The sequence below is a fragment of the Gymnodraco acuticeps genome, unplaced genomic scaffold, assembly GCF_902827175.1.
Source record: "Gymnodraco acuticeps unplaced genomic scaffold, fGymAcu1.1, whole genome shotgun sequence".
Lineage (NCBI taxonomy): Eukaryota > Metazoa > Chordata > Actinopteri > Perciformes > Bathydraconidae > Gymnodraco > Gymnodraco acuticeps.
Window position 1 is genome coordinate 479,636 of NW_022990400.1, and position 9,931 is coordinate 489,566.

Here is a 9,931-nt window from a genome sequence, read left to right on the forward strand (position 1 = left end):
TAAGGGATAGTGGATAGGAGAATTCAAAAGGACTTAGGAGAAGAGACTGCACTTTCACTATCTGACGTGTTTATGATGCTCCAGCGGACGTCCTGAATGTGCGTCTGCTGCTGTGGGGAAACTATGGAAACTACAGTTTTCTATACAGCGGACTACAACATGGATGTTTAATAAGAACGAGGGACTACTGTAAACTCATCTAGAGACTCTGCACCGTGCTCTGATGCTGTTGCTTTATGCTTTATGAACGTGGACAACAGAGAAACATATTCTTCATGACCAAAGTTGGAATTGAAATAAAAAAGGAAAGTGAAACTTATGCTCGTCCCCCTCTCCCTCCGGTCCACATTAATACAAATGATCTATCACTGTGTATATCACCATTCAAACATCTTTTAAAAGTTGAACAAACCCCACACAGCAGTGGTGTAGTGGGGATTTTTTTACTGGGGGGACGCTATTTTAATTAGGTCATCCCAAACAATGCCACACAAGTGCGCATGCGCGCAGTGCACTCACAAACGGGCAGACAGGTCCACAGAAACTACCGGTATGCTTAGTCCTAACTTACTTTAGTTACTGTATTGCAAAAAGCAGACGGCGCTGCGCTCAACACACAGACAGACTCAAAACCATGGACACACTGGCACATAAGTTACATAAACAATTTATAGGCCTAAATTGCATAAGCTACAGTATTGCAACTAAGCAGACAGTGCTGCTTCTCTCTCTATCTCTCCACTTTCAACTTTTAAATCTATTTAAAACTCATAACAAACAAACAAAATGTCCAAAGTTGTCCTGAAATTAACTTATTAAATAAACAAAACGAAAAATATAGCCATACTTATGCAAACAACATTGAATCTGGACTTGACATTATTCTGATTATAATTGCAAATAAGCAGACAGCGCTGCCGCGCTGCCACACACACACACACACACACACACACACACACACACACACACACACACACACACACACACACACACACACACACACACACACACACACACACACACACACACACACACACACACACACACACACACACACACACACACACACACACACACACACACACCTTGGGTTTTGAAGACTGATAAATCCGAAATGGATTAACAAACTTTGCAGCCCAGTTTCCCAGCTTTGCAGTCTATCCACGGGTATGCCTCTTGTTTCCTCCGCCACATCTCCTCCGTCCATACCACTGGGAAAGGTGAGCTTGAGCTAGCTAGAGGAACGTTGCTAGCGCAGCTAACGTGCACGTTAGCTAGCATTATCCACGCCTTTAGGCGGCTCTTCTGATGATGTATTACTCGCAGCTTCACTTGTAGCTTCGGTGCTAGCCTCTTTCTTCTTGTGAATTATATTCTTTTTAGAAAATAAGTCAAGTAAAACATGTTAGCCTGCCATTATAGAGCTTTTTCGTTAGTGTTCTTGAGGGAAGGAGCTGCCGCAAAATCGGCGGGCGCGGCGAGCTGGCTCGCCGTGGGTCACGAGCGTGATGATGATAAATCATACTTTTTTAAGGAAATCGTTTTTATTTTTTATTATAATTACTGTGAAATGTATTATGTTTTCGTCATTATTACAACAAATACACACTTGCAACTGATAACACTGGCAATGATTTTATATTTATTAGACTTAAAAAAAAGATCATGCTCAAAATAAGTGGGGGTACGGCGTACCCCCGCGTCCAACGCCCACTACACCACTGCAGCTCAGTAAAGACTGTGAAATGTTGACTTTATTTGATCATTTCAGTAAAAACTAACGTTCATATTTCTCTTTTATTATAATACTGATGAACGTTCAAAACAAAGCACTTTGGCAAGTTACCACATACGTTTTAAAATGCTTAATAAGCACCGTAACTTTCATGATATCATTTCTCCGTCATAATCGGTTGTTTCCGTGAACGGCCGACTGTTGAGTGACGGCAAATGCTGCGGCCGCAATGCATTGTGGGGCAGCATTTTCTCCTCTCCTTTCGGTAAGGGAGGTCCAGTGGTTCCTAAGCTAAAGGAGGTTATAAAGGAAGTTTGAAACCTCCTTTCCTTTCATTTGGAGAATTGGAACGGCACTTATCATGGCTGCCACTGAGGGACTTCCGGGTCATTTCACTTGGTTAGGAAGGTTCCTAAGCTAAATGGACTATTGGAACGCAACCCGTGTCAGATTTTGGTTATTTTGGGGACATCAAGATAAATCATATTGTTTGGTGGATGCAGTTTGAACCAGAGTAGCAGCATGGAGGTCGGATCATCACCAAAATAAATAAATAAGTGGTCCGAAAAAGGTTAATGACAAAAAAAATACACATATCCTTCCTCAGGCAGTGTGTTTGTACCGGGGACAGGAGACCCCCCCTTGATGAGAGACTGTAAGAAATGATCGGGGAATCCCTCCGGAGTGGAGTCATGACGACTGGATCTGAATTATGTTTTTGTATTTGGTGGTTTGTGTCCCAGCTGTCGATCAGCTGTGCACAGCGTCTCCACTGCAGTCTCACAAGTAAGAAGGAAATTACATACCTAGGATCTATTCTTGAGGCAAACCTCTCCTGTGACAAAATGGCATCCAATGTAATAAAAAAAGTCAATCAAAGAACTAGATTCCTATACCGGATCTCCTCTCTGGTAAACAAAAACACCCTGAAAACTCTGGCAGGAGCACTCATTCAAGGGTACTATGACTATGCTTGCACGTCATGGTACCATAGCACCTCCAAGGCGCTAAAAATAAAACTTCAAACATCGCAAAATAAACTGGTCAGACTACTGCTTGACCTTTCATCTAGAACCCACCTCACCTCTGCCCACTTTGACAACCTAGGATGGCTTAGACGACAGAGTACAGCTACTTGCAATGGGCCTGGTCTACAAGATCCACTACACCTCTATGGTACCCATGTACATGTCAAAATTCTTCCCAAAGGTCAAGGAATACCATGATCATAACACCAGAGGGAGCTCCACAAATCATGTGAAACCCAGATTTGGCACAAAAAAGGGGGAATACACGTTTCGCAATTATGCCACATCAAGGTGGAACGCTCTTCCCACAACTGTAAAGGAAAGTAAAACTATACTTACCTTCAAAACCTCTCTTAAAGAGCACCTTCGGGGGAGAGCATTGCAAAACTGGCCCCGGTAATGGTACAAATCTCAACCTGTCGTTCAATGGACAGCTTCCCCCCCCCCATCTATGTATATACTCGCATTTTAGACTCTGTTACTAACCGTATATCTGTCATGTCTAGGAAACTAATAGTGAAAGTGTATTCTTTATGTTAGTTTTGTCATGTCCCTTTGCCCTGTGCTTTATGTTTATTCCCTTAATTAATCATCCCTCTCATTTCAGGCCTCCACGCTCCCCGCCCCCTTCTGTCTCCTGCGTCCTTGATTGTTTTCCCCGCCCTGATTGTTTCCACCTGTGTCCCCTTTACCTGTGTATATATTGTGGTAGCTTTCCTCCTGTTCATTGTCAGTTCGTTGTCTTACTATGACCCACGTTCCTGATTACCTCACGGACTTCCCACGGATCTACCTCATTGATCACTTGCTAGTTTTCCTCGAAAGAGTATATTTGTTTTCCTTGTTTTGATTACTGTGCAAAATTCCAGTAAAGTCTTTATTTTTTGAGAACACTATCTGTGTCGTGCAATTGAGTTCATGCCTCAGAGTCTCTCCTTGACAATATCTGTAGACTTGGTATGTCTTAAATGTCCGGTTAGGATGTATTAGAACGAAATCTAAAATGAAAATTGTAAACAAGCAATCTGTATGTAAAAAAACCACCTGTATGTAAATTGTAAATAAGCCATCTGTATGTCAAATATGTCTTATATGTCTTAAATGACATGATGAATTGGAAATGGGGGACCCTGATGTAAACAAGACGAAAGTCTTTCTCTGGTCTGCATCCCCTTAACAATTGTATGTTTTGAGCTGTACTGTACTGATGGTATACATGTTTCTGTCATTCCAAAATGTTGAAATAAAGTTTCAGAAATGAGAAGGTGGCAGGTACAGGACCGCCCACAAGGTGTCAGAAGTAGCTCATGTACAGGTGAAGGTCTCTGGAAAGACTCCTTGATCATGTTTGTGCCTCTCAGCAGGTAATAACAACCCCAGTCTCATAAAAAAACGTGTAATAACTACGTTGGTCCACAACGTAGGACGTAGTATTTCTACAAAAACGCCTCTGAAATTGTAAGATCCCTACGTTTTTTTTCACCATTCATTCCAATGGCTGGCCTCTATGTCACGTGATCTTCACATTTCTCCCTGCAGAAAAAAAAAACATGGCCGAACTTCGTTTTATTTTCGGTGGAAAATGCCTATTTTAAAGTTAGTTTGGCCATTAAAATGCGTTTTTATGTCATTTGATGCGAGAAATATGAGTTGTTATTTCAGATTATGTGTGCAGTGGATGTACATGATCTTTAGTTTGCTAGTTATTACGAAGATTACTTCAGGAAATTGTGTCTATACAACGTTTTCATTGTCACCAAGGTGGTTGCTAGGGACGCTGCTATCGATATTATTTCTGTTATGTTGTGTAACTGTTTAATGGTGTTATCTTTATTGGTACCCCCTTCCCCGTCAATGTATAGTGTTGGTCCACAGCGCAAACGTATTAGTTTAACAAAATCCGCATCTAAAATTGTGGCATAGATATACGTTATTTTCCCCTGTGCAATTCCTGTCTCACATCTCACAGCACATCGTCATAAACAAATACCGGAAACAGACCGAAAACACTTTATTCCGAGTGTGCTTGCTTTTCTCTTTGGAGGTCATCACATAACGGCATTGTAATACACGGTTCGGCTGCATTACATATTACATATCTGCCGTAGTTCTCTATTTATCGAGCCCTGATGAGAAGACTTCTAGACAAACATGAGGAACTGCCGCCCACACTGAAAACGTGACGTGGATCATAAATATATCAGCCATTAAACAGCATCTTACATTTCTTTTCACACAATACGTATTTACACCATAAAGGTGCACAGCTGATATAAAGGGACACCTAGTGGTTAAAGCATGTTATTGAATTTCATTATTTTTATTATTAGATATTAATAGGATCCCTATAAAGTATATTAATTACTCGTTATTCTCTACTAATAGTTAATTAAACACTGTATATAATGACTATTTTGCACATCCCTTTCAAGATTTCAAGATTTTCTAAGGTTTATTGACATACACAAACGGTGTAGTTATGCAATGAATGAAAAACTTTGTGTATACCTCCAGCAATGTTAACTATGTTGAAGCACTTATGTTAACTGATATTATACATATGTATTATACTCTTATATAAGATGTATGTAGATAGTTTAAGAAATGTGCAGAATACGACAGTTTAATGGTGGAGGTATACACACATATTGATCAGATGTCTTGTAATGCACTGTTGAGGAATCTGCGACCAAAGTTTTTCATCTCCGGCCTTGTCAGGTATTGAACAATCAATAAATATAGATTAGAATTATTAAATATAAAACACAGAATTTGTGTGATTATACTAAATGATTTACAAATAAACACCACTGCATATTTACAACTGTTACACATGCTGATGTAACGCAAATGTTTCCAACTTGGGATCAATAAAGTATATCTTATCTTAAAATGATCGATGGCTACTGCCATATTTGCAAAATGTGCCTCTGAACCTTGACAAGTGCATGTTTCAGGCTCATCAATAAACAACAGGAGGGGTCACAGACATAAGACCAGCTGTTAAATAAAGCTCTTCTGACCTTAGCTGGCATGTGGGTAATGCTGCCCATTATGGACACAAGCAATTTTCACCCATTTATTAATTATATGTTTTACATTTGAGTGTTTCCTATCCCCTAAACCTCCAGGGATGGACACAGTTGAATACTGGCCACTTCTTATTATGGGACATACGAAAACGTCTTTTAAAACTACAACTCCCAGTAGAGGAGTGCCATAGAGCATGTTGCGAAGGTTGCGAAACACAATAGCCAGCATGTGTAGTTCTGGGGACGGGGTCGGGGTGGGGGAGGGGGGGACGAGGTGGACCCGTTCAAATCCAGTTTTGGACAGTCTGCCGTGGTTCCATCCCATTTCAAGTGCTGTTCGATGCTCGGCACACTCTCCAATCACAGAGCTTGAGGACTATCACAGGGTTTGTCAAGCGAAGAGAATACTTACTTCCGGGTGTAATATTCTGTAAAGCAAATGAGCTGCTCCGACCCTCGGTCCTGAGACTCCTGACCATGGGAGCCTGCCTGTGCCTGCAGACCTCCACTCTCAGGACAGTTAAATAAATAAACACAAGGATAATTATGTGTTATTGTTGAGTAAATGGAGAATTGCACAGGGGAAAATAACGTATAACAGAAATAATATCGATAGCAGCATCTCTAGCAACCACCTTGGTGACAATGAAAACGTTGTTTAGACACAATTTCCTGAAGTAATCTTCGTAATAACTAGCAAACTAAAGATCATGTGCATCCACTGCACACATCATCTGAAATAAAAACTCATATTTCTCGCATCAAATGACATAAAAACGCATTTTAATGGCCAAACTAACTTTAAAATAGGCATTTTACACCGAGAATAAAACGAAGTTCGGCCATGTTTATTTTTTCTGCAGGGAGAAATTTGAAGATCACGTGACATAGAGGCCAGCCATTGGAATGAATGGTGAAAAAAAACGTAGGGATCTTACAATTTCAGAGGCGTTTTTGTAGAAATACTACGTCCTACGTTGTGGACCAACGTAGTTATTACACGTTTTTTTATGAGACTGGGTTGGTAATAACATGTTTAGACAGTTCAAAGCCACTGAGTGACTCGTCAGCCTCAGTGTGGTTTGTAAAGATAAGAAGGGTGCGGAAGATTCCAGAACAAACAGCCTCACACACTGATGCAGCAAGCTTTTCATTTTACTCATCAATTTGTTGTTGTTTACTTTTAGTAGTTATACTTTAATGATATGACTGTGTTCTTCTGTTATACAAGACTTGTTTCACGTATAGAAGCAGAAGTCTTAAGAATTATTCATATATTATTGTGTTTCCACAGTATTAATTGCTGGATCCTCTACTTCCCATGATGCAACTCAATGACGTGACATAAACCAGGCAAGAAGCACACGCAGTCCGACAGTCTAACCAAACAAACCCCCGTGTTAGAAGAGAAATGGAAGGTCAAATGATCAGCATTACCATCATACTTTCCCTGATTGATAATTGGCAACATTTCATTGTTCTTTTTTGTTTGTCCTCCAAATAAAGTCTGGATTCGATGTGTCCAGCCTGTTGATGTCTAAGAGCTTAGGTCACATGAACATCAGTCTCACTTTGTAGAGATCTCAGCACTAAACTATTTTCAATAAAGTACATTTCATCTAATCAAAATACTTTTGTGGTGTTATATATGTTTGAATTAAACATAACTATTCTCTAATTTAGCATTGCACACAAATCGCTAAAGAATAAACATTCTTCTTCCTTGTTGCCTGGCACCTACATTACCCAAGTTTGCAAATCAAATGTTGAGAGTGAATTGAGTTTGTTATGCGGGTAGATGCTATTGCAGCCTGCAGCAGATGCTCACGCTCAATTTGTTCAAACACTTCACCTCCAAATGAAGTTCATTTTCAAACTTGGGGTCTTTGCGTCACCAATTCACAAATAATGACATTTATCAAACCTCACACAGCTCCCTCAGAAGGGAGTCTTTATACAACTCTTTTCCAGTGCTAACAAGTAGCTAAGTACATTTACTCAAGTACTTAATTAAGTTTTTCAATTTTAAAGTATCATACTTCTAATCCACTACAGTTTGGAAGAAAAATATTGTACTTTGCACTCATTACATTTATTTGACAAGATTAGTTAATAATTACTTTAAAGTTCATATCATTAATATTAAATACATGTAATTATTATTATTATTATTATTATTATTATTATTATTATTATAGTATAGATTAAGATACCTGGCAGTATCAAACATACATTTAAATTATCTCCATATATACTAGCTGCAAAATTAAAATGATGTTCACATTAACAAATCATTAATTATAATCCAGTGATATAATAAATAATATTCAGAAAATTGCTATTTGAGTACTTTTATGGCGCATTTCCACTGCAGGGCCTCGCACGGCTTAGTGCTGTATAATAATATAATAATATTGGGAGGGATGAAACCCTCTTTAATGGTCACGCATGCAGAGCACACAGCACATACAGTGATTCTGCATTTAACCCATCCTAGCACCAGGAGTCTAGTACTCCTGGTACCAGGAGTCTAGTACCAGGAGTCTAGAACCAGGAGTCTAGAACCAGGAGTCTAGAAACAGGAGTCTAGTACTAGGAGCAGTGGGCAGCTATTGTACAGCGCCCGGGGAGCAATGGGAGTGAGGGGGGAAGGGGGATGTCCGAAACACAAAACCAACATAGCCGTTAGCTGTTAGCACTCAGAGCTCACAGCTCCTCATATCTGTTCAGAAACTAGACAAAAGTTAAACAAGTACAAACCACAGACTGTCTGTGTCATGGCGAGTACAGTCGCTGGTTTATTTATGTCTGTATAGGCTGTTGTTGTGAGTGTGGACGGTCGGAGCATATACTGCGTTAGCTTAGCCGATCTCCATTCAGAAAACACGCATTTTAAAAGGGTGTTTCGCCTGCCATCTGTCTGCAGACTTGTCAAAGCATTAATTCATGGTTGTTACTAACCGGTATCAGTATGTTGTTACTTCGGCATCATTTTGAAACGTGTATTACAATTAAATCACGGTCAAATATGTTCATTTTGTTGTAGATGCCAGCGATTCTCTCACTAGTTTAGCATACTCAGCCCGGTTGTTGGCGCAGAAAGAACCTCGATTTTGGAGAGCCAGAAAACTGTGAAAAAGTACCCGTTAGCCGGAATTACGCCTAGTGGAAACGCAACCAAAAACGGGCCGGGCACGGCACGGCACGCTTAAACCGTGCTGTAGTGGAAATGCGCCATTAGTTTTAGTACTTTAAAGGTAGGGTAGGTAATTCACTTCAGAAACACTTTTTGTTATATTCCATGGAATGCTCTTAACATCCCGATAGCAATAAATATCTGAAGTGCTTTGACAATAAATCCATAAAAAAATCCATCTGTGGAAGCCGTAGTACTGTAAAAAGCACGACCAATCAACTGAGCCGGCTAAAGTAACTGGATGGCCTACCTGCCTGTCAGCCTTCCATCTGTGCACAAACTTATCTCGTGCCCTCATTGGTCATGTGCGCGTTCGTGTGTGTTGATGACTTCTTCCACCCCTGCTCTTTTAACATAACCAGTACACCCATACACATTAAAAGATCATATTCAGCTTTTCAGAAAACTGATTTGAAGTGATGATCCCACACTCTTCTGCACAGATCCTTTTGAATGGTACACTTAAATAAAATGGTCCTTTAATCAACGTCTAACTGAAGGTTCACACTGCACAGAGGCCTGCTGTGTGTTCTCTACTATGGCTGTGTTTGTACAAGGCACAGAGGACTGGGAGGGGGCCGCCATGAATCTCAGCCTGTGCCCAGCACTGCCCCTCCCTGGCAACACACGCACGCACGCACGCACGCACGCACGCACGCACGCACGCACGCACACACACACACACACACACACACACACACACACACACACACACACACACACACACACACACACACACACACGCTCTCTCGCTTCCTCAAGTGTGATGTCAAGTCTTTCTTAGGTCACCTCCTTGACATTTCAAGTATTTACATCTAGGTTAAAGGCGTGCAATTCTTTATCAACAAACATATGATGTTGATAATGAGACTCGTGGATTTACCTTATTTCACCTCCAAACTCCAAATCGAGATTAAAAGTTCAGAGCACATGGCAAACT